This window comes from Moschus berezovskii, chromosome 6 (genome assembly GCF_049115385.1).
Source record: "Moschus berezovskii isolate FMDL1 chromosome 6, NW_MosBer_1.0, whole genome shotgun sequence".
Lineage (NCBI taxonomy): Eukaryota > Metazoa > Chordata > Mammalia > Artiodactyla > Moschidae > Moschus > Moschus berezovskii.
In genome coordinates this window covers 33,521,022-33,545,830 of record NC_142465.1, presented here as the reverse complement: position 1 = coordinate 33,545,830, position 24,809 = coordinate 33,521,022, and the positions used below count along the sequence as shown (strand labels likewise).

Sequence of the window (24,809 nt, the reverse complement as noted above, 5' to 3'; positions counted from 1 at the left end):
CTAGGAGAGAGCTAAGGGTTGCTAAACTCGTGACATGCTGGATCTGTGGTGAGCTGAGAATGCTTTCACAACAATTTGATTCAGCAAACACTCACTGAGTGCCGTGGTCAAAGCACTGCTGCTAGACTCTCTGATGGAAAAGAAAATGAACAAAACATAGGCTCTGTTTTAAAGGATCTTCCAGTTTACTGCACTGAGTCTCCTTTCTTCTCCATTTTTGCCATTTCCCAGATAATGAAAAGTAGAGCTGTAATTTATCGATTCTGTAAGCTGAAAAGGGTATAAAATTAGTTTGCTTAAAATGTTGGGCTGGTTCTCCTTACTGCTGCCAGGATTTAAAATAACAGAAAATATTTGGTGCCTCCTTCCACAAATTAACATTTCCATGAGTGGCTGCTTTTCATGGAGCATCTTGAGCCAGCCCCTCTCGTGCTGTGAGTCTTCATTGACAGTATTAAATCAGATCTGAGCAGCTCTAGGAGACAGTTGAGAGTTTGAGAATATGCCCAGTGTCAGCATCTTGGCTAGAGAGTGCTGTTAAACAAAGAACACTCTTGGCACCCAACAACTGATTAGACATGTACCATTCAGTGTGTGAGCTGCAATAAATAAAGCCACGCAGGGCATTCAGTGCTTTCATTTGGGCAGAACTAAATGGTTAAGTGTCCATTTAGGCTTCCCCCTAAATCTGTTCCAGGCCATCAGCAAATAATCCAGAAGATGTGATCTCCAAGTATAGCCACTTACCTTTACTGTGTAGAGCTCTGTGCTGGGTGCTTCAGGCTGTAAAGAGACAAGAGTGAGTACCAGTCAGGTAGTTTCTGGATGGAGTGGCACCTGCTCTAACTGCTCTGCCTGCCACCCCGTTGCAGGTCCATGTCTTCCTGGCCTGCCCTGGTCTGTAGCCACTTACCACTTGGTGTTGACCCTGCCTCGTCCAGTATGGCTCTTCCAACACAGTCTCTGTAACCTTATCCTGAATGGAGAGTGGATATTGGAAACAGTACAAGAGACGGGCCTAGATCGCTGGACAGTGTCTGCGGTGCCTGATGAAGCCCCTTGTAAGCACTAATCACTTGAGGTATTGCTTCAGGGCCGTTGTATTTTTGTGATCAGGTCTCATGAACAGGCGGAACCCAGATAGGAAGCAGTCTTTAAAAATGGTTAGCCCATTTTGTTTACGTTTCCTTTTTCTACAGAGTGTGTTATTTTCCTGTCCTCAGACTATAAACGGCACAGTGTGGTATATAATAGTGTGAGGTTATTTTGCATGAAATCGCTCGATTCATTCATTCAAGTAATTTATCTTTTCAGGTATTTTTTAAATGACCTGGGATAAATATTTATGAATTATATGTAAGTACTTGGAGAGTATTTGGAGATGTGTTTTTGTTAAGAATAGAATTATGCTGTGATTTCCTTGACTATGTTTGATGACGTTAAGAGTTCTTGGAAATTTGTTCCAAAGTCTGAAAGTGGATATAATGTTTGGGATTTATTTCAACTGTAATTATGTCTTTAATGGTGGTAGTGTCTCACCTGTTCCATAACAAATGAGAAGTGCAACACACCATCAAAATAGTAAAGAAGCTTCCATCTAAAAGGAAGGAGAATTGACATAACCATTTAAAAGTCTTAAATTATTTTACTGTGCATGTGTTAGTCTCTCAGTCGTGTCTGACTCTTTGCGATCCCACGGACTTAGCCCACCAGGCTTCTCTGTCAATCGGATTCTCCAGGCAAGGATACTGGAGTGGGTTGCCATTCCCTTCTCCAGGTGATCTTCCTGACTCAGGGATCAAACCCCGGTCTCCTGCATTGCAAGCAGATTCTTTATCACTTTGCCACTTGGAAAGCCCTTATTTTACTAGGATTACATTAAATTAGATTAACTAGATTGCATTTATCTAAAGTTACTTAAACTTGATGTTAGGATCTGGAAGGGAGGGGAGAGCAATAAATAGCACCTTTCTCTGCCACTCAAGTTTTGAATAGATTGGATGGAAACTAAAGGATTAGCAAATAGGGACTATAATATCACCTTTATTATTGATGAAGGCAAGGTAAAGGAAGCAGGTTAGTATTAGAGCCAAATCAGCTTGTTGAATTCCAGAATTAGGCAGACCTGCCCCCAGTCACAGTACTGCTGGATTAGAGAAGGCATGTGTAGTAGACAAAGCTTCCACCCAGCGAAACTCCCATCCAGTTCACTCATAAGAGGAAGAAAGGCACAGCTGGACCATTTATTTTCCCCACATCTGCCAGTCAGATCAGTTACTTCCCTTCCCAGGATAGAAGCATGTAAGTGACAAAGAATTGCCAGGGATGTTACAACTGGTAGGGCTACATTCACGAAGCCAGACTTCAGCAGTGAGGAGTTAACGCTCCCCGTTGGCATTCGGCTCCTTCCTATGTGTGGTTTCCATGAAGAATGGGTTGGTACCAGGTAGGAAATGGTAGCATGACTAGGCTAGAAACAAACTTCTGTTTTGGGGAAGAGACCTTATAACAAGTGGCCTCTTGGAAATTGCAGCAAACGTTTGTTTACCAGAATCATGGGAATTGTGTGCCCTTAGGCAGCCCTCACTGCTTTTCTGAACCATCTGTGATTTGGCATCTTTCCTGGGCATTGAGTGAAGGTCCGCAACTTAGTTTGCTGCTGTCCTTTAGCATTTTAAAATATACCTGCTGTTCTGTCTCTTCTTTGAGTTTTCTTCACAGACTCCTTTTGTCTCCTCCTCAACCTCTAGTGTTTCCCGTGATTGTAGCCAACTTTCTTTTCACTTGACACTCTCACCTTGGCTGTCAGCCACTTACATGGTTTTAGCTGTTTAGTATATTGATGATTTCCAAATCTTTCTCTCCACCCAGACCTCTGTTCTGAGCTCCGTATTTATATGTCTGGCACTCTATTTAACAGTTCCACCTGGGCCATCTGAAACTAACTTACTCTTCCTCCACGCTCTCAACTACCACCACTCAGAAACCCTTGAGCATTTCGTTTTGTACCCACAGTTCTTGTGAGTGGCACCTCCGCCTGTCTACTAGGTTAAGCCAGAAACATGGGTGTCACCTCAGTAGGTTCTTCTCTCCCTTGTTGCTTATCTCCTAGGTCAGAGGTCAACATCTAACCGAGGCCTGTGAGCCAAGAATGGTTTTTTACATTTCTGAGTTGTTTAAAACAAGCATGTATGTGTATTTGTTATAGAGGCCCTCTGTTGTCTGCAGTTTCAGTTCAGTTCAGTCGCTCAGTTGTGTCCGACTCTTTGCGACCCCATGAATCACAGCACGCCAGGCCTCCCTGTCCATCACCAACTCCTGGAGTTCACTCACACTCATGTCCACAGAGTCGGTGATGCCATCCAGCCATCTCATTCTCTGTCGTCCCCTTCTCCTCCCGCCCCCAATCCTTCCCAGCATCAGAGTCTTTTCTAGTGAGTCAACTCGTCGCATGAGGTGGCCAAAGTATTGGAGTTTCAGCTTCAGCATCAGTCCTTCCAATGAACACCCAGGACTGATCTCCTTTAGAATGGACTGGTTGGATCTCCTTGCAGTCTAAGGGACTCTCAAGAGTCTTCTCCAGCACCACAGTTCAAAAGCATCAATTCTTCGGCGATCAGCTTTCTTCACAGTCCAACTCTCACATCCATACATGAGCACTGGAAAAACCATAGCCTTGACTAGACGGACCTTTGTTGGCAAAGTAATGTCTCTGCTTTTTAATATACTATCTAGTTTGGTCAAAACTTTCCTTCCAAGGAGTAAGCGTCTTTTAATTTCATGGCTGCAATCAGCATCCACAGTGATTTTGGAGCCCAAAAAAATAAAGTCTGACACTGTTTCCACTGTTTCCCCATCTATTTCCCATGAAGTGATGGGACCAGATGCCGTGATCTTTGTTTTCTGAATATTGAGCTTCAAGCCAACTTTTTCATTCTCTTCTTTCACTTTCACAAGAGGCTTTTTAGTTCCTCTTCACTTTCTGCCATAAGGGTGGTGTCATCTGCATATCTGAGGTTATTGATATTTCTCCCAGCAATCTTGATTCCAGCTTGTGCTTCTTCCAGCCCATCGTTCCTCATGATGTACCTTTCATAGAAGTTAAATAAGCAGGGTGACAATATACATCCTTGGCGTACTCCTTTTCCTGTTTGGAACCAGTCTGTTGTTCCATGAACAGTTCTGACTGTTGCTTCCTGACCTGCATACAGGTTCTGTGTATTTACTATCCGACTGCAGCCCTTGGTCAACACATCTTACCAGTTCTCCCTCCAAAGCATCACTTTTGTTTTTTCTCTCTGTCCCCGCTGGCCCTTGCTCCTCTCCATCTCACGTGCCCTGTTTCTCTCTTGGCTCCTCACTAAGTGTTGTCAGATTTCTTTATAAAACACGAAAACCTAATGATGTCCTTTCTTATTTAAAATCCTGCAGTGTGTTTTGCCCTTCTCTCTTTTATTTTCTTCCTACAACCTCTTCAGCCCCTAGGACTCTGTTTAGTGGTCACCTTTTCCATTAAGCCCACCTGTCTGCTGCAGTTACGCCCCTATTCCGCCTGGTTTCTACTTCTGTTATTGCACATTCTAGATTGTGTTCTGAGAGCCCATTTACCGTTCAGTCATCCCTGTTCCACTGTGTACACTTGGAATTCAGGTTTCATTTCCAGTTTGTTTCTATACCTTCTTTACCTAGCTGTAATGAACTAATACATACAGTGAGTGCTTTAAGGAACTTAGTTCCTTAGTTCTTAGGAACTAAGAACTTCTTAGTTCCAATACAAAAAAATATTGGTGAAGATTTAATTAGTTTGAGTTGGTTGTTGTTCCGTCGCTCAGTCATGTCCAACTCTGCAACTCCATTGACTGCAGCATGCCAGGTTTCCCTGCCCTTCACCATCTCCCAGAGTTTGATCAAATTCACGTCCATTGAGTTGGTGATGCCATCCAGCCATCTTGTCCTCTGTCGTCCCCTTCTCTTCCTGCTTTCAATCTTTCCCAGCATCAGGGTCTTTTCCAGTGAGTTGGCTCTTTACATCAGGTGGCCAAAATATTGGAGCTTCACCATCAGTCCTTCCAATGAATATTCAGGGTTGCTTTCTTTTAGGATTGACTGGTTTGATCTCCTTGCTGTCCAAGGGACTCCCAAGAACCTTCTTCAATGACACAGTTCGAAAACATCAGTTTTTTGGCGCTCAGCCTTCTATAAAGAACTCTCACACTTGTATATGACTACTGGAAAAACCATAGCTTTGACTATACTAGATTACTCATTTTACAGATTTTATTCATTTTCTTCTCCAGGAGATCTTCCTAGACCCAGGGATCGAAACTGTGTCTCCTGAATTGCAGGCAGATTCTTTACCACTTGAGCCATGGAGGAAGCACCTATCTGTCTTATATTTTGAATGGATTATTACTAGTGTGTAATTTTTTTAAACATCATTCATTGGTCATTTGAAAAATATTGAATCACTATGTTAGGTACATCTTTCAAATTATGACACATTTCATTATACATTAGCAAAAGTTGTATTTGTTAATCTCACATTCAGTCTCATAAGAAAAAATGTTAAGTATTGGAAAGCTGTCAAGCTCAAGTATTCCAGAATTCTGATTTTTGCTTTGAAATTACTGCCAGTTCACTGAAGTTTATGATTGTTATCAGTGCTGCTGGTACCAAGCCCACTTGGTTAATTTTTAAGAGAATGTCTGCCAGATACTCAAGTCTGAAAACCATAGTTTGTCCATCAGTTCAAGTAGAAATGATGTTAAAGTAGGAATGGTGTATGGGTGTTAAGTGCTCTCAGGGGGTAGCCACTGCCATCTGTTGGACATTAATTCTGGCCAAACTCTCTGTCCTCCCTGTTCAGTGAGGTTACTGGGGGAACAAGATCCACAAGCCTCATGCTGTCTCTTGCAAGGTGACTCACCACTGTGGCTCTGTGCTGGGGTAGCTCATCCCTGTCTCCAGGGACACTGGCATCATGTCAGTCCCTGTGCCCAAGAAGCTACTGGTGATGGCTGGAATTGACCACCGCTGCATCTCCATCCTGCCATCACTGCCATCCTGGACAGCTTTGCCAAGGCCACTTTTAATACCATTTCCAAGACCTACAGTTATCTCACCCCTGATCTCTGGAAAGAGTCATTGTTCACTGAGTCTTTGTCTGAGCCTCTGTATCAGGAATTCACTGACCTTCTTGTAAAGACCCACCCCAGAGTTTCCGTGCAAAGGACCCAGGCTCCAGCTGTAGCCACCACATAGTTTCATATGAGAAAAAAAAAGTGAATGAAGCCAGTTTAGAAAGAAGACAGCCAGTTCAGCTCAGAACTGTGTAAGTACTTTTCCTTGAGACAACACAGAATATTAGAAAGATGTGGACTCAGGGATCAAGATGTAATAAAACCAGACTGTACATGCATGGCCTAAGTCGCCACTGCCTTGATTTGTGCTAAGTCTCCAGCCATTTTATTCACCATTGCTTTTATGCTATGAGAGCAAATAATTTAAAAGTATGAATTTAGAGATGCATTGTTATGGATGAAGAGCAAAAGGTTAAAATATAAAATAGCCTTTCACACAGTAAAAATGGCAAAAAATCTTTTAATATCTTTATTAAAGTATTTTACAGTGTGTGGACCTTTGCAAGTTCTTGTGGGACCCCCAGAAGTCAGTGGATCACGTTTTTGGGAACTGCTGATTTGCAGTAGTTTGTGGCTTGACTTGTTTCTTTCTCTTTTCTCAGATTTCCTCTGTTTGCCTTTACTTTTACTGAGATAGACCCTATAGACGTGCTGATCTGGGTAGAATACCATTCCTGGTCACAGTTCCACTTTGGACTGGCAGCCTCTGCGCTAGAACAGTGCTCAGACTGACCCTGGGCGCAAAAGAGAAGACCGGTTCACAGCCTCACCTTGGCCTTAAGGAACACAAGCAGCAGGGAAGGGCCGTAAACCTGCTAGCCTTGTTGGCTTGCTGTGTGTGCATTCAGAAACTGGTCACATCACATGGACCTGAGTCCAGAGGGAGACATTAACTGTGAGTCAAGTGCTTTCCTTCTGGAGGAGTCTTTCAGGCTCCAGGGCGGGAGAGGTTCTCAGGCTAAAATGGGCCCTCCGTAGGTCTCTGAGACCTGCACTCTCTAGTCCCAAAGCTTCTGAGTCATTTCATAGCCTTTTCATTCCAATTATCTCCAGGAAAGGGTCTCCAGATTTCCTGGCTGTAATAAAACTTAGGAGTTAAGAAGTTTTTCCTTCTGAGTACTCTGGATGCTCCCTTGTGAAACTTAAGTCCATTTCCTTTAGTTTTGTTTTTAATAAAAACAACCAGTGAGAGTGTGCCTCATGCTACTGCTTTATATTCTGAAGACAATTTATTTTGCTCTATCTTCACTCCAACCTATTTTAGCCTTTTTTTTTTTTTTACCTTCTAATTTTTAATCTGGTTCCTTTAATCCAGTAGTCCTGAACTGGGGTGATTTTGCCCCACAGTGGACATTTGACAGAGTCAAATGACATTTGTCATTTTCAATTGTCATGACTTGGGGGGGTGCTACTGGCATCTAGTGGATAGAAATCAGAGAGCTGGCCTTCATTTCAGCAAAATCACTCATTCTGTTGTTACAATAAGATTTTCACTGAAATTATATTCGGTCGATAGGAATAGCCAACAGTGCATAGCCTCTATCAACTAAGAATCATCCAGTCCAATATGCCCGCAAGACCAGTCTTAGAAGACTGTACTTTAATCCTTCCTTGTAATTTGTTAGCTTTTTATTTTTTTTTTTCTGAATTAGCAGTTTGATTTTACTTTGCATATTATCTAGAATTGTAGTTTTATTTAGAGAAAATATTTTGGTTATGTTCAGAATAATTAAAGCTTTTAGAGGTAGGTTACTCTTTTGAATATGACTTATGTTTATACCTCAGCTCATAATACATCATTTGTTTCTAATCCTGAGTAAGTGCAACTACCTGATGACTTTTTAAAAAATACAGGTTTATGGGCCCCAACCAAATCTTAAAATAACTCTTCTAGAAATTCCTGTAAAATTCCAGATTTGGAGACCGCTGAAACAGATACGTATTCATAAACTAAGAAACGTTTCGAGTAGCTGCTGCAAAGAGAAGATGGTCTTTGTGGCTCTCAGAGATAACATCCACCCTCCTGGGCAACCAGTTCTGTCAGTGAAACCAGTCAGGTAACCCTCCAATTGGCAGGGTAGAACCGGAGCAGTGGTGTCCTTAAAATTTTGGCTCTTTCCAGTCATATGGTATCCAATTCATTTTATTTGCCACAAGTTTGGTTTTAGAAGGGGTTCGTAGGGAAAAGAGATGTGGGAAGGGATGGAGGAGAGTTGTGTAGTAGAATCAGAGAAATATGATCTGCCTTTTGTCTCAGGAGGGGAATTACTCAGTGCTGATTTCTCCTCCGTAGCATTCATTTGCTACCCGCATTCACCACAGTGGTTAAGTGTCTTTAAAAGCTACTTCTGGTATAAATTAATCTGACCAAGGCGGCAGGGGGCTCTGGGAAGCACAGAGGACTGTCCACTCCATTCCCACCAGCAAGGATCCTCTGGTCTCAGTCCTTTCTTCCCTTCCTCCCTACTTCCTTTTCTCCCTTCTCCTCCTCTGCCTCCCCTTCCTCCTGACCAGGGATCAGCCCTGACCCCCTGCATTGGAAGCACATAGTCTTAACCTCTGGACATGTCCCAGTCCTTTACTTTTTTTGCTAAAAGAGAAGTTAATGAAGGTGAGCTTTTTTGTTGTGCTGGTTCCAAGAGCTCTGGAGATCAGACATTTGTTGAGGAAGGAAAGAAAAGTTGATCCCTTTTATTTTACTTTTTTTTCTCTTCATTTTTGAGGCTCACATGTTACCTTTAATAGTGATAGAGGCAGAGCTTAGTGTGGGAGCCAGCCAGCCTGCATCCGAACCCCCTGAGTTGGGCAGTAGTGCCCCCTTGTCTCAGACTGCACTGGGGGCCCTGGGCAGGCCTCACGCAGTAAGATCCATGGTCAGTGGGGCAGGCTTGATCCCACAAAACAGACAAGAGAGAGAGTTATTTTTGAAATAAAGCGAATTTTGTTTAGAAGGATAAGGGCCTCCTTTCCTGATGAGTTAGTTGTTAAGGAAGCAAACTAGAATTTTGGGAAATGAATAAAATTATGAAATATTGGGAATATTAATTTATATTGGAAACATAAAATAAATATTAGTATCCTTTAGTGTTCTGGATACCTTTTATTACTTTTTACTTTTTTTAAATGGAGATTTTCAAACACATTTCAGAGTAGAGAGACTCGCATAGGGAATCCCTGTATACTGATTACCCTCACATCAACAGTTACTAACACATGGCCAGTCTAATTTCGTCTATACCCTTACCCACTTTCTCTTGCCCTCTTCAGTTATTTCAAAGCATATCAAGTATCAGTATGCATTTTAGTCTAGAAATATGTAAGATACTCAGTCTGTGGTCAGATTTCCTCCGATCATGTAATTTTTTTCTCTGATCTCTTTTTTTAAAGATGCTGATTATCTGATGATTGATTGAAATCCTGGGAATGTGTAGAGAGTCTGTAATATTCTGTTTTGGTGGGAGAGGGGACATTTACTTACATTAGATCAGTGAGTTCCCAAGATGATATTACAAACCTAGTTCTTGGTATAAATTTGAATAGCAACATTGATTGAAGGAAATATTGACCATGTACGGGAAGTCTTAACTGAAATTCCATGTTGACATACCACAGTCTGAAATGGGGTTCATCACTGTCAGGAAGCCCAGCTTTTACGTTTGCTTTCTCAGCTTCTAAGAAGAATACTTCATACCTTTCCCTCAAACTGTACAAACTTCTGTTCTCTCAGCTGATGGCTTTGTTTGGTGCTTGCCTGAGAAAATAAGAATCCGTCTAGAGGGACACCCTCCTTTGCCCTCCTCCTCATCCAGAGGTTTCTGTTTTGGCAGCTGGGCCACTCTTCTCTCGGAATCTCCGGTTGGGTATAATGGAACAAGCACTGGTATCGTCTCTTGACCCTCCACCCCCATCACAGTTCTTCCCTTTGCTCTGAGTGCCCCACCTCCTTCCCAGGGACCTTGCTGCTTCTGTGGTCACCTCTCTGTCTCTCCCGTCTTCTGGCTCCCCCCGTCTGCTGGAGCATCCTTGTTAGTGTATAGATAGGCTCTGGTGCACCCCATTTGTAGAAAGAAATTGTCCCTTGTCAAATTCACCTCTCTTGATTTCCAGTGGCCCATTTTTTTCTCCCCTTCACAGTTAAACCTTTCAAAAGAGTTGTCTCTTCTTTCTTCTACCTTTTTTCTCTTCCATTCACTCTTTGAACCGCTCAGCACTGGCTCTGTTCCTCCCTACTTCACCGAAACCATTCTTGCCAAGAGCCCCCAGGTCCTCTGTGATGGAATCCAGTTGTTTTCTTTCTGTCTCATAGACCAGTCCTTCCCCTTCTCTTTTACTGCCTCCGTGCTCTGCGTGACCTCTAAGTGCTAGAATGCCTCCAGGCTCAGTTTTGGGCCTCGCTTCTCTTTATTTGTACTTCTTCCCTTTGGTCATTTCACTTACTCCCGTGGCTTTAAATACTATCTTTATGCTGATGACTCCTGAGCGTGTAGCTGCAGCCCAGACCTGTCCTCTGAGTTCCACCTGGAGATCAGGAACCTATGACTCAGGCTTCATGGGTGCAAAACAAAGTTCTGGCCTTTCCCCCTCAACCCTTTTTCACTTCAATTAGCAGATCCTGATACACCCAGTTGCACAAGTCAGAAACTTGGAAATCATCTTACATCGTCCCTGGCTCCGTCTAGCCCATCAGCACGTCTTGTCAATTCTACCTTACACATATCTCAAGTATCTTCACTTCTCTTTGTCTATATTTTGCCACTAAATTACTATAATTTCTTAACTGGAAAACTGCTTGAGTTTCCTAATTGGTCCTTCTGCTTTCATTTTTGTCTTCCATACACTGTTCTCACAGGAGGTACAGTGCTCTATGAAAAACACAACCATATCATGTAACTCCTTGCTCAGTTCTTAATGATGGCATTTCGTATAGGATAAATTACTGACTCCTTAGCATAGCCTTCAGGGTCCTGCCTGCTTCTCCAGCTTTGTCTACTGCTTTCCCCTCCCTCACTATGCAGGGCAAAGTTGTCCCTTTCACACTGGGATCTCTCATGCCCCAGGGCCTTGACACTCACTGTTCCTTCTCCACAGACTTATCTGTTCCTGACTCTTCTCCTTACTGTTCTTCAGGCTGCAGCTTAAATGTCACCTTGTCTGACAGCCCTTTTCTGATCACCCTTCCCAAAGTGGCTGCTTGCCCATCTCAGTCTCCTCTTGTCACATTACCTGTTTTTTCCCAGCAAATATTTATTGAGTGCCTACTCTGTGCCTGACATTGTTCCAGGCACGGGGTAGATAGCAGTGAGCAAGGTAGGTACACTTAGGAGGCTTCCAACTAGTGGGCAAATAGATGAACCACAAATATATCATATTCTTATGGTGATCTGTGCTGTGTAGACAAATGAAGCAGGTGGAGGGAAGTGAGGGATGGTGTTCTAGACAGTGGTTAGAAGAGGCGACATTTTGAAAGGGATTCCAGTGAAGTGAGAGAACACCATCTCAGGTATGTGCTGCTTTTCTAGAACTGTATCTAGAAATATAAGCTCTGCGAAGTCAGAGGTCTCACCTCTTCACCAAAGTTCCTGAAAGCTGGCACAGTGCCTGACCTTTGGTAAATACTCATCAGTGGGTGGATGACCTTTAGATTTCCACATAATCGTGGCATTCTGGGAACCACGTGGCATTCTGGATGTGGCCCACTTACTTTGTCTCTGTGGGCTCCAGTCTTTTCATGTGTTGAGTGAAGGAATCCAGCTCAGGAAGTGAGCTCTGAAGACTGCCAGCCTCACTCTGGATGCTGTGGATGTGCTCTGTTCCTGGTTTCACCAAAGTGGTGAAAAGATTGCACAAGAGTTCAGTGTTCACATAAAAACAAGATTTACACTTAAAGTTATGTCAGCTACAGCCCTGAGTAGAATGGCCTGGAGGAGGCAAGAGGGTGGGTTATTTTGGAGGATGTGGAGGGGCTGGGCAGGTCCAGGCAGGAGCTGAAGGTGACCTGGACTCAAGAGGCGGCCACAGAGATAAGGGAGAGTGCTGAAGAAATGGTGGGACTTTCCCAAACTTGCACAGAATTGAGGCGAGAAACCGGACTTCATAATCCAACGCTTTCACTCTACCACTTCTCTTGATGAAAGTGAAGTGAAAATGTTGGCTGCTTAGTCGTGTCTGACTCTTTGGAACTTCTTGGACTGTAGCCCGCCAGGCTCCTCTGTCCATAGACTTCTCCAGGCAAGAATACTGGAGTGGGTAGCCATGCCTTTCTTCAGGGAATCTTCCTGGCCCGGGGATCGAACCCAGGTCTCCTGCATTGCAGACAGATTCTTTACTGTCTGAGACATCAGGGAAGCCCACTTCTCTTGATACTTAAAATGTCTTTGGGAGTTCCCTGGTGGTCCAGTGGTTAGGACTATCCCCTTTCACTGCCAAGGGCCCCAGGGTTAATCTTGGCCGAGGGACTAAGATCCCACAAGCCATACTGCTTGCCCCCTACCCCCTCAAAGTCTTGAAGTCAGCTTCATAGAAAAGTTGAAATGTGTGGATGTGTGTGATGCTAGTGAGTTTAGTTAGAACAGAGACTGCTTTTCAAAAAACATTATAAACGTCTTTATCAAAATTTGCCCATGTGAAAATGTGCTTTTGCTTATAGCATGTGCATCTTTGGACAAATTCTCAGGAACGAACTTGACTGGAAAACAGGAGAGGGAATGGTGTTTTCACTGTATCTTTTGTATCTTTGGATTTTGGACCGCAGGTCAAGGTATGATAAAAGTGAGTAGTACACATCGGGTAAAGCTGAAGCTGGTCTGCTCTTAGGTTTCTCTGTTTTCCAGATGCAGCCACATTGTTTTCAGATGAGTGCACCTTAGGAAGGTGTCTTTCTTCACACCAGTTGGAAATATGTCGAGCCAGTTGACTTCTAGATAAAATTGGAGCTTGACACAAAGTCGAAGCTCCTTGTCGCTTCTCGTGCCCTTTCCCTGTCCTCATGCTCACGTACAGTGTGTGCAACATGATAGTTTAGTATACGTGTTCCCTTGTCCTTTCAGATTCTGTGGATGTTCTGGTGTTGACACCTAGTCTTTAGGCCACCCTCTTGTTTCGCCCTTCACTTGCTCTATGGACTTTATTAAAATATTTTTATGATGGCTAGTAAATTAAAATTACTTTTTACACACTTTACTCTTATGACTTGGTGGGTACCCCTGTCCCCTCTTCACTCTCCCACCAAGACCATCAGAACCTTGGCTGGGAATTCCCTGGGATTTGGGGCAGGAGTGGGGAAGGGGAGCTCGGGGTGTGTGGACCTCCTCACAGCTCATACTTGACTCTGCTCCCTAGATTCCAGTGCCCCCAGTACCAGCTCTCCTCTCTTCATCCTTGATGTGAAGACAGAGTGATTCAGGCTGTCCACCAGTTCTTGGTCTCTCCCACAGGGCCCTTTGTTCCTTATGTCCCCATGTTTGTCTTCCTCTGCGTCTTGGCACCTTTCTTCTGTTCAAAAATTTTCTGTAAATGTTCTCCCTCTTTTTCTTTTTTTCACTTAAAAAAAAAAAGTTTTCTTTCAGTTCAAAAAAATAATAATTAAAGTTACCTTTTGACCACCACTTCTTTCGGATGTCTGTTCTATGAGAGGTTATGGAGGTATCTTTGACGAGAAAGGAATATTTTTCATGGGAAGTTTGTTAGATTCTGTCCAAAATAAGACTAACATCTTATTATTTTAAGTAATAAAGGTGCTTAGAAGTGATTTGTGTCACACAGGAAGTTGCCAGTACTGTTAAACTAGTTCAATCTTAGTCTCTGTTTTCAGATTTTCTTCCTCTCCGTAGTGTCCCCTATGCTTGGAGGTCTTATGTGGAAGCACCAACCCTAAAAATACTTTTTAACCTTTTCCACTTCATTTTTGAAAGCTGGAAATACACATAAACTTTGCCTGCCACCTGTGCTTCTCTCTTCTGCTGTTCCTACAGATTCTTTTAAGTTTTCTGTTTCCTTAATCAGATATTGCAAGTGTTCTGCCTACATTTCTCTTCTGAGGTCCATCAGAGAGAAGAACAAGTTGTACTGTACTTCAAACTCGGTCCTAGTTGTGTTTGAAAACAAGGTATAGGAAAGAAATTTTGAAGAAAAACTGCCTCTTGGGACTATTGACTATTATAAAAATGTAATCTGTGGCCTTAGAATTTATTTTGGTAGCTATAGAATACTGATGAATGAAAGCAAAGCTAGGCATAAATGTTCAGTTACCCAGACCCTCCCCCTGCGAAACGAGAAAACTAACCTTGAAATAATACATTGGTAGATGTTCCCAGGTGATGCAGTGGTAGAGAATCCACCTGCCAGTGCAAGAGATGCGGGTTTGGAGAAGGAAATGCAAGCCCCTCCAGTGTTCTTGCCTGGAAAATCTCATGGACAGAGGACCTGGGTGGGCTGCAGTCCACAGGATAGCAGAGGCAGACATCACGGAGCATGCACACTCAAAATAGCTTTAGAAATTGTGTTGGTGTCGGTACTTCTACTGTACTGTACTACTTACACAAGTGTCAGAGTTCCAAATGGATGTACAGTAGTTATTTCCTTACTAGTCACCTCATTGAAGATCAGGAGGATCCTTTTTAAGTAATGCTGGCTGAATGAGATACCTTTCTATTCCCTGAGTTGTGGTGGAGAACAGGCACCCATAACAAGACCATCCTGACTAGAATTCCATCTTTTAACCCAGGTGCTGGGTTCTATGTGTATGGCCCCTACTGTCCATCTAGATTTTGTGTCTGTCTCTATAGAACATTGTAGGTGTGGAGGGTGGAGTGGGGACTGGTGACGTGAAGTAACGTATCAGGTAAAATCTCTTAATGTTCAGAATTTGTATTATTTATGTTAAAGGTTGAGGACTTTTTAAGTCATTTGACTGAGTGAAGTGACTGCTACATGTCTGTTAATTTAAAATTGTGATAGTCCAGCTGATTGATTTAAAATGGCTGAACTTCTTAGCAAGTAATTGCCATAAAATAAGATAAAGCTGGGGGTAACAGACTTCCATTTTCTCTAGGATGATGAGGAACATTGTTTCTGAAGATGTGATAATTTGAGCTGAGACCTGAAATTATGAGAGGAAGTCCATTTATGAGAAAGTCTAGGGAAGGTGTGTTCTGGGCACAGGAAATGGTTGGTGCAGGGGTCTGCAGAATTGATGTATTGGAGTAAGTGCAAAGGGTGTGAGGTCGGTGAGTTAGAAGAATGGTGATGGGATCTGTAGATACAGGTGAACAGGGGCTCTTCTGGGCCAGAGGAGGATTCTTCATGTTACCTAAATTTTAAACAATTGAGTGATTTAACACTGCAGATATGTGCTGCTGCTGCTACTGCTGCTAAGTCGCTTCAGTCGTGTCCGACTCTGTGTGACCCCATAGACGTTAGCCCACCAGGCTCCCCCGTCCCTGGGATTTTCCAGGCAAGAACACAGGAGTGGATTGCCATTTCCTTCTCCAATGCATGAAAGTGAAAAGTGAAAGTGAAGTCGCTCAGTCGTGTCCGACTCTTAGCGACCCCATGGACTGCAGCCCACCAGGCTCCTCCGTCCATGGGATTTTCCAGGCAAGAGTACTGGAGTGGGTTGCCATTGCCTTCTCCCAGATATGTGCTAACCAGGAGTAATTATTTTTCTGAGATTCTCATGCTGCTTTCTTTCTTTTTCCTGACTTGCAACTGGTGAAAGTAAGGTGCTGGAGGAGATAGAGTAATGTTTGCAGTGTGGGGTCTTTCCTGATAGCTCAGATGGTAAAGCGTCTGCCTACAATGCGGGAGACCTAGGTTCGATCCCTGGGTCGGAAAGATCCCCTGAACAAGGAAATGGCAACCCACTCCATTATTCTTGCCTGGAAAATCCCATGGACCGAGGAGCCTGGTAGGCTACAGTCAATGGGGTCGCAAAGAGTTGGATACGACTAAGCGACTTCACTTTCACTTTCCTTCTCTTAAAGGAAGGAAGGAAAGGTGGCGTTTGTCGCCCCCAGTGGAGAAACGACTGAGGTTCACAGCTTTGGGCTAAGGAGTGACTCACTGGGTTAATTGTTACAGTACCTGTTACTGGAGAATCATTACTGCAATCATTTCCAGTGAAAGCTTTTTTTTCCCCTTTAATAGGAATTTAGGCTTTAATATAAAAGTATAGATTGATCACATTTTAATGTTATAAAATTTTAGCCTGTTTATGGACCAGAGCCCATGTGGGAAATTCCTTTTCAGGTAGTAGGAACTTAATCATTTATCTCATTTCTCCACGAAGGCTTGGCCAGATGCTGCTGGCTGAACTTGATGCCTAATTGTTGAACCTAAGGTATTCTAAGATTTATTATATTGATCTTTTTGTTTTTCCATCTGGTGTGTGTTATTTTAAATCTTTTACTTTTTTTCTCTTTAACAGGTAACTGAATTTCAGTCTGAGCTAAAACTTGAGTTTTATGCTTTTCCTACAATCTTTCTCAACCTTTCTACTCTTGTTGAAATTAAAACTCATACATTAATTAGAAATTATGTATAGCTTTAGACTTAATGTCCTGGTATTGAATATTAAGACCAGAGCTGAATTTAGTCTTCTAGAAATGTAGAACACATTGACTTTATGGTAAACCCAAAGCAGCAGCTATCATTAAAGATATGTTAGGGGGGCTGCAGTCCATGGGGCAGCAAGTCGGACACAACTGAGTGACTAAACCACCAGTCTTACAAATGACTCCACCCATTTTGCATATGAGAAAGAACCTATCAGAGATCAGTGAATCACCTAAGGCCACAAATGGAGATGTTGTGTAGGTAGTATCAGGAAAATCAGTAGTTCCTGTTAGGAACACACCCCTTTGTTTCAACTCTTGAGCTGCTGGATTCCAACCAGCCCTTCCTAAGTGGCGCTAGTGGTAAGGAATCCAACCAACCCTTCCCAAGTGGTGCTAGTGGTAAAGAATCTGCCGGTCAGTGCAGGAGATGGAAGAGACTCAGGTTCTATCCCTGAGTCAGGAAGATCTCCTGGAATAGGAAATGACAACCCATTCCTGTATTCTTGCCTGGATAATTCCACAGGCAGAGGAGCCTGGCGCACTCTGATCCTCCATGGAGATGCAAAGAGTCAGACATGATTGAGCACGTTTATCTATTTAACCAACCCTTCTCTACTGCCTTAATAATTAGTTAGAGCACAGAACCAAATAGATGGAAACTCATATTTGCTCAGTGAAAAGGTTTTACAGTAAGTGTGAAGTCATCAGATTGTTAATCCAAGAACTCAACATTAACTCTCAAACCAGAAAAGGACATTAGAAATACTAAAATTAATGTATTTTAAAAGTTTAGCCCAGCTCAAATATAATATACAGTAATAGGTATTTTCCTTGTAGCTCAGTCGGTAAAGAATCTGCCTGCAATGCAGGAGACCCAGGTTTGATTCCTAGGTCGCAATGATCCCCTGGAGAAGGAAATGGCTACCCACTCCAGTATTCTTGCCTGGAGAAGTCCATGGACAGAGTAGCCTGGCAGGTTATAGTCTGTGGGGTCACAAAAGGACACAACTTAGCTGCTAAACCACCACCACCATTGTTTGATATATGATTAAATGTCTATATTGGTCTTATATCAATTTAGATGCTTTGATGTTTTTATTTTGCCAGGCTGGTTTTTAGATAATACTCAGTTCAGTTCGTGTCCTGCTCTTTGTGACCCCATGGACTGTAGCACGCCAGGCCTACCTGTCCATCACCAACTCCCAGATTTACTCAAACTCATGTCCATTGAGTTGGTGATGCCATCCAACCATCTCATCCTCTGTCGTCCCCTTCTCCTCCTGCCTTCAATCTTTCCCAGCATCAGGGTCATTTTCAGTGAGTCAGTTCTTTGCATCAGGTGGCCGAAGTATTATAGTTTCAGCTTCAGCATCAGTCCTTCCATTGAACACCCAGGACTGACTTCCTTTTGGATGGCCTGGTTGGATCTCCTTGCAGTCCAAGGGACTCTCAAGAGTATTCTCCAACACCACAATTCAAAAGCATCAATTTTTTTGGTGCTCAGCTTTCTTTATAGTCCAACTCTCACATCCATATGTGACTACTGGAAAAACCATAGCTTTGACTAGATGGACCTTTGTTGGCAAAGCAGTGTCTCTGCTTTTTAATATGCTGTCTAGGTTGGTCATAACTTTCCTGCCTAGGAGTAAGCGTCTTTTAGTTTCATGGGTGCAGTCACCATCCGCAGTGATTTTGGAGTCCCCCCCAGAATAAAGATTTTTTTTGGATAAGATCTTAGATAAGATTACCTCGTTTATTTTAGCAATAGTAAAATAACAGTGTTAGCCCTGGGTATCTTTCAGTTCAGTCGCTCAGTCGTGTCCGATTCTTTGCAACCCCATGAACCTCAGCACGCCAGGCCTCCCTATCCATCACCATCTGCCGGAGTCTACCCAAACCCATGTCCATTGAGTCGATTGGAGTTTCAACTTCAACATCAGTCCTTCCAATGAACACCCAGGACTGATCTCCTTTCGGATGGACTGGTTGGATCTCCCTGCAGTCCAAGGGACTCGAGTCTTCTCGAACACCACAGTTCAAAAGCATCAATTCTTCTGCGCTCAAGCTTTCTTTATAGTCCAACTCTCACATCCATACATGATCACTGGAAAAACCATAGCCTTGACTAGATGGACCTTTGTTGACAAAGTAATGTCTTTGCTTCTTAATATGCTGTTTAGGTTGGTCATAACTTTCCTTCCAAGGCATAAGCGTCTTTTAATTTCATGGCTGCAGTCACCATCTGCAGTGATTTTAGGGCCCAAAAAACTAAAGTCAGTCACTGTTTCCACTATTTCCCCGTCTATTTGCCATGAAGTGATGGGACAGGATGCCATGATCTTCGTTTTCTGAATGTTGAGCTTTAAGCCAACCTTTTCACTCTCCTCTTTCACTTTCATCAAGAGGCTCTTTAGTTCTTCTTCACTTTCTGCCGTAAGGGTGGTGTCATCTGTATAACTGAGGTTATTGATATTTCTCCCAGCAATCTTGATTTCAGCTTGTGCTTCTTCCAGGCCAGCGTTCCTCATGATGTACTCTGCATAGAAGTTAAATAAGCAGGGTGACAATATACAGCCTTGACGTACTCCTTTAAGAGCTTGTCTTTCAGAATTGGTGACCCATCTTTCACTTTTTTTTCCCCCAGCTTTCAGGATCTTAGTTCCCTGACCAGGGAAAGTGCTAAGTCCTAACCACTGGACCTCCAGGGAATTCTCCCACCTTTCAGTTTTTAGCCGTCATGTAGTTTGTCTGGTTTTCTTTTGTAATTCTTTTGACATTTTTCTCTTATTGAGAGGGAGGAACTCTACTTTGAATAACCTGATATGTTAAAAATATTATTTTCATAGTACCATTAAGTTAAATTGGCCGCATCAGTTATCACAGAGCTTGGGTTTCAAGGTCTAGAAGGAGTAACACTTTGGCAGCTGTTGGCTCTAATGAGGGTAAAACCGTGCTGGCACTGGAAATGCAGGTTAACAAGCTCATAGTACACACAGCTGGTAAGTACCTATCCCTTTATGTATCAGTGAATATGTTTAGGGCTGGAGAGTAAATTGGTCAGGTTTTATTATCAGAAAACATCAAGTACACCACAGTTACACTTAATGGTCATTGAGGAGAATGCTGCATCCATGTTGCTCATGTATGGTTTTTTCTTTCTTTGTGACAATTGAATTTATTAACCAAAAGGCTGTGTATTGATTTATGCTGTAATATTTATTTATTCACAGAAGAAAAATCACCAGACGGAATAAAGTAAGAATGAGAAAGGAATGAAATAAGTGGCCTCTGGCACCTGGCCTCCTGGAAATGTACTGAAGGACTCCTCCCTTCTCCCCTTTTACTGTCAACCTTCCCTCTTCTGCCCTCAGGGTGGAATTTCTTTGTGCCTTTGTGATCTCAGAACTCCAGTCATTTTCTCCGACATGGTTTCTTTGCTGCTGTGTTTTGGGTACTTACAGTGTCAGTAAAGCTGAATAATTCTACTGCATGTTGCCAGTAGTTGCTACCGTCTTACACAGAGTGCTCCAGCCTGAGAGCTCTGTGGCTTTAAGACTTTGATTTGTGTAAGAAGAATTTAATCTCATTTATCAGGGCTTTATATAATGGCAGCCCACTCCAGTATTCTTGCCTGGAGAACCTCAAGGACAGAGGAGCCTTGCAGGCTACAATTAATGTGGTTGCAAGAGTTGGACACGACTGAGAGACTAAAGAGAAAGATACAAAAGAAACCCTTTGGCAGGAATAGAGTTTGTTTTCAAATATAAACTAAGGATCATAAGTAGAAATGAAAAAGTGAGAAATTGGGAGAGGGTCTTAAAGACAAAGTTTTAACTATATGAGTTAGATTGTGTCTGTTTTGCATGGTGTTAAAACAGGTTAACAAAAGCCATGTATATTGAAAATTGATGGTGATCATTATTATGCCCAGCTGGTCCAAGGCTATTGTATCTTAGAGCTTTGACATGTGTCCAAGACCAGGAGACTTTCAGTCTTGACTTGATTCAAGTGATCCTAAACAACACAGTTTCCAGTTGGCACTAAAATAGACTGAAGAGTCAGTAACCCAAGGTATTTAGATAAATCTGATTTGCATGTTTTAAAAATAGCTATCGCTTGTCTCAGTTTTATTTCTTTGAAACTTGGTTATTTTTACTTTTTATGATAGAAGAGGTAGTATTTGCTTTAAATATAGTTAGATATTTATACTTGACTAGTAAAAATTTCCACTACATTCTTCTGAAAGATACCTAAGCTGGTGTTTTTTGTTTATAGTTAGTTTAAAACTGACATACTTTCCAATCTTTGTGAATCTTTCTGTTAATTTGTATTTTAGGCAAACTAGCATATGCACACGGAGATACACTCTTTATATGGAGGAGCTCCACCATACAAAGTCTTTTGCGCTTTGTTTATCAGTTTATCTCACAGCGCTTTCCATATCAACAATTATTGATTTACTTCATTTCTTTAAAAGGTCTGCATGGTGCATATTGGAATGCGAAGTCCACCATTTATTTGACAACATAACTTCTTATGTCACTGTAAAAATTATTTTAATTCAAGCAAAGGTGGTTGAAGATCTGGCATCTAATTAAAAAAAATTGTTGCCGTATAGTTGATTTACAATATTGTTAGTTTTAGGTATACAGCAAAGTGAATCAGTTATACATATATCTGCTCTTTTTTTTTTTTTAAGATTCTTTTCCCATATGGACCATTACAGAGTATTGAATCGAGTCCCCTATGTTGTATAGCAGACTCTTATGTTATCTGTTTTATATATGGTAGTGGGTATTTTTAGTCCCAATCTCCCAGTTTATCTTTCTCCCCGCCTGCCAACCCCCACCCCGCTTCACCCCAATTCCCTGGTAACCACAAGTTTGTTTTCTATGTCCCTGACTCTACTTCTGTTTTGTAAATAAATTTACTTGTACCTGGCATTTATATTGAAATGCTCGGATTCTTTGTCAGCATTGTGGAATTTCATGTAAATGATTTTTTAATTTATACATTGTAGCCAGAGTTTACAGACAACAGCTCACTGTTCTGATTACTCTAGAGAGGGAAAAGGGTAAAAGTGAGAATGTTATCTTTTTATTAGAACCATAGTAGGTAGTGCTGTGGTCTTCTGTTCCTGGAGGAGTGTGATTAATAAATGAGCATCTCTTTGAGTCAGAGGGTGGCACTGGGATGCATGATGTCTGATAGACTGAGGGCCTCTGAGCGGAGGGGTGTCAGGAGAAATTGCCCCTGGAGTCAGGGAGGGGGTCTCATGGACCTCTTCCTGCGCTATCCTGGACTTCGTCACAGAGTGTGTGTGTGATAAATGTTTAACTGAAACAGTAGAGTGCTTTAATAATATTTTGAGCTTCTCTTTTATAGTTATCTTTTCAATCTTCTTTGTGAATATAAAGTATATGTTAAGCGAGTACTCACACTTAAGGGAGAGGGTTGCAAATGAACATAAGGTTTCTTGGATGGTTTTCCTCATTGGCTTAGTTGTTTTCAGCCCTTCAGAGTTTTCTTTATTCCATTTGACAAGCAGCCTTTTTCCCTCCCAGTGGCATGAAGTGAGCACTCTTGCAGAACATGGTCACACATAATTCCATCAGGTTGGGTCCAAAGCAGCCATGTGACTGACTGATGTAAGATTCAGAAATAAGTAATTTCTAAATATGAGTTTGGGTTATTTTCCTTTCTTTAATGCCACCAAGTCATCCACACCTACCTGTTTCTGCATTAATGAGCACAGGATCTTTTCTTTAAAGGAAGGACAGACTGGGAATCCTGGTGATTTACAGAAACTGAGTAATCCAGTTACCTAAGGCAGTGATAATGGTAGTGTCTCAGGAACAATGGATATAACCTGCCTGCATCATTAGTTGTACTCTTCTGGAACAGAATTTTGTTCACTGTCTTAATCCTGACCTTAAAGTCCTCAGGAGAATCTTGACACGAGTTCTCTGGTCAGCCTGCCTCCCGCCCCTCACACAGAGCCCTTTCTTCTCCACCCCCATTCACACGCCACGCGCTCCTCTCATAGAGACTTTCGGAACATATTTTACCTGGCTTTTCATCTACTCCTCATTGCTCTAAAATGTATCCTTGTCCAGTTGTAGATTCTCCCTGAATACCATTGTTCCACCTCTCTGGTCATCCGTAAGTAGGTAATTTTACAAGACATCACGCTTTCCTTTTCTCCTTTGTCTACGGAGAAAAAAGTATCTCTTTTCACATTTTTATTCTTTCCTTCAGTTGCAACTTGGATGATGATGATAATGATCCTTTACTAACAACTTCCAAAGGTTTTCAGATTCATTTATTACTTTCCTTTGTTCACACCGGCACACACAAAAATTACTATGAGGAAGGTAAGTGGGTTAGTCACATCCCTATTTTGCAGATGAGGACACTTAACAGAGGGCTGGAACTGACTGGCTTAAAGTGAAACAGCTGTCAGTAGTTAAGAATAGAACCAGATCACCAGCCAGATCATTTTATTCCCAAACCTGTGCATTTAATCCTGTACTATACTGTCTACTTTGTATATTTAAGAAGTTTTTTCCTAAACAAACATAGTTCCTTTCTGCTAGAGGAATTCTTAATGAACATAGTTTTGTTTTTGCTGGATATGTGCGTGGGTGCTAAGTCCTGCAGTCATGTCCTACCGTTTGTGACTGTATGGACTGTAGCCCACCAGGGTCCTCTGTCCATGGGATTCTCCAGGTAAAAATACTGGAGTGGGTTGCCATGCCCTTTTACAGGGGAACTTCTCAACCCAGGGATCGAACCCAAAACTCTTAAATCTCCTGCTCTGCAGGTGGATTCTTTACCACTGGCTCCACCTGGGAAGCCCAATATATAATGTTCTAAAATACTTCTTAAAACTGTTTGCAGTTGGTCCCTGTAAAAATAACATCGAGTGGACAGGTTTGTTTTTCTTTTGGGTAGATTCCTAGAATAAGTATTGGATCGAAACATATAAATGTTTTACAGACTTGTGAACACTGCACAATTGTTTCCCCTGAAAGGATGTTCTGATTTCCTTATTTCTTCATATTAGCCAGATAGCCTTAGAATATAACAGAAAGCTTGACAGTGTAATTATAGCCTCTGCCTAGGGAGACTGTAGTCACTGGTTGTTATTTATTAGTTTAACTGTTATCATCAACACCATTTCTATAACAAAGACCTGTTTTCTGTGATGGCAACAGGAGACTGTGAGATTATGATCTTTTGTATTGTTTCGCTCTTTTCCTGATCATGTAATTTATGACAGCAGTTCTGTAAGGACATCCGTATTTACATTCACATTCAACTGCTTCCATTTCCTGCAGCTCAACTGAACAGGAAAAAAAAATTGAAATATTGGGAACCTTTGTTTTTGATTAGTAAGCTACCTCAAATGGCTGGGAGATGGTGTCAATTTATGGAACCAGTGAGAGCTATTTTCATGATGGTTAGCAATTAGCATTTACTCACTCAGGGTAGGAGACAAATAAATTCAAAAATTGTATATGTTTGAATGCAACCTCAGTTATGTACTTATAACCAGGCCAGTTCATTTGACCAGGACAGTTAATCTTTTGATGTTTCAAATGATTTCCAAAACCACCCTTTAGTCCCTTTTAGCTGGTATCCGATGAGGTGAAGTCACCCAGTCATGTCCGACTCTTTGCGACCCTGTGGACTGTAGCCTACCAGGCTCCTCCGTCCATGGGATTTTTCAGGCAAGAGTACTGGAGTGGGTTGCCATTTCCTTCTCCAGAGGATCTTCCCGACCCAGGGATCGAACCTGGGTCTCCCGCTTTGTAGGCAGACGCTTTACCATCTGAGCTACAAGGGAAGCAAGAGTATCTGATGAGGACAAGATATTTCTTTAGAATTTACTATTTTAGTTATTAGAATAGTTGATTGCTATTTCCCACAGAAAAGCCCTTGTAGTGTGAATGAGTGTGGGTGTAAGTAACACTTTACAGTCCCAAACTGGATCTGCTTCCTGTGTGGGGGAGCAGTCTGATAGCCGATGGGGGGTTTGCTCCCTGGAATCTCAGGTGGAACAGGCCTGACAGACGAATGGGGAGGTGGGGCCCTGCGAGCCTGGTCTGTCCTT

The 24,809-nt window shown here is 42.2% G+C and overlaps 1 protein-coding gene and 1 pseudogene across 3 annotated transcripts in view; both read left to right on the top strand.

Annotated features, from left to right (window-relative positions):
- The window catches only part of DIP2B (DIP2 acetate--CoA ligase B (putative)), a 228,858-nt gene that overhangs the window by 64,309 nt on the left and 139,740 nt on the right, over positions 1-24,809 (top strand). The window lies entirely within an intron of this gene.
- On the top strand, positions 1,240-15,980 carry LOC129536728 (small ribosomal subunit protein uS5 pseudogene; annotated as a pseudogene).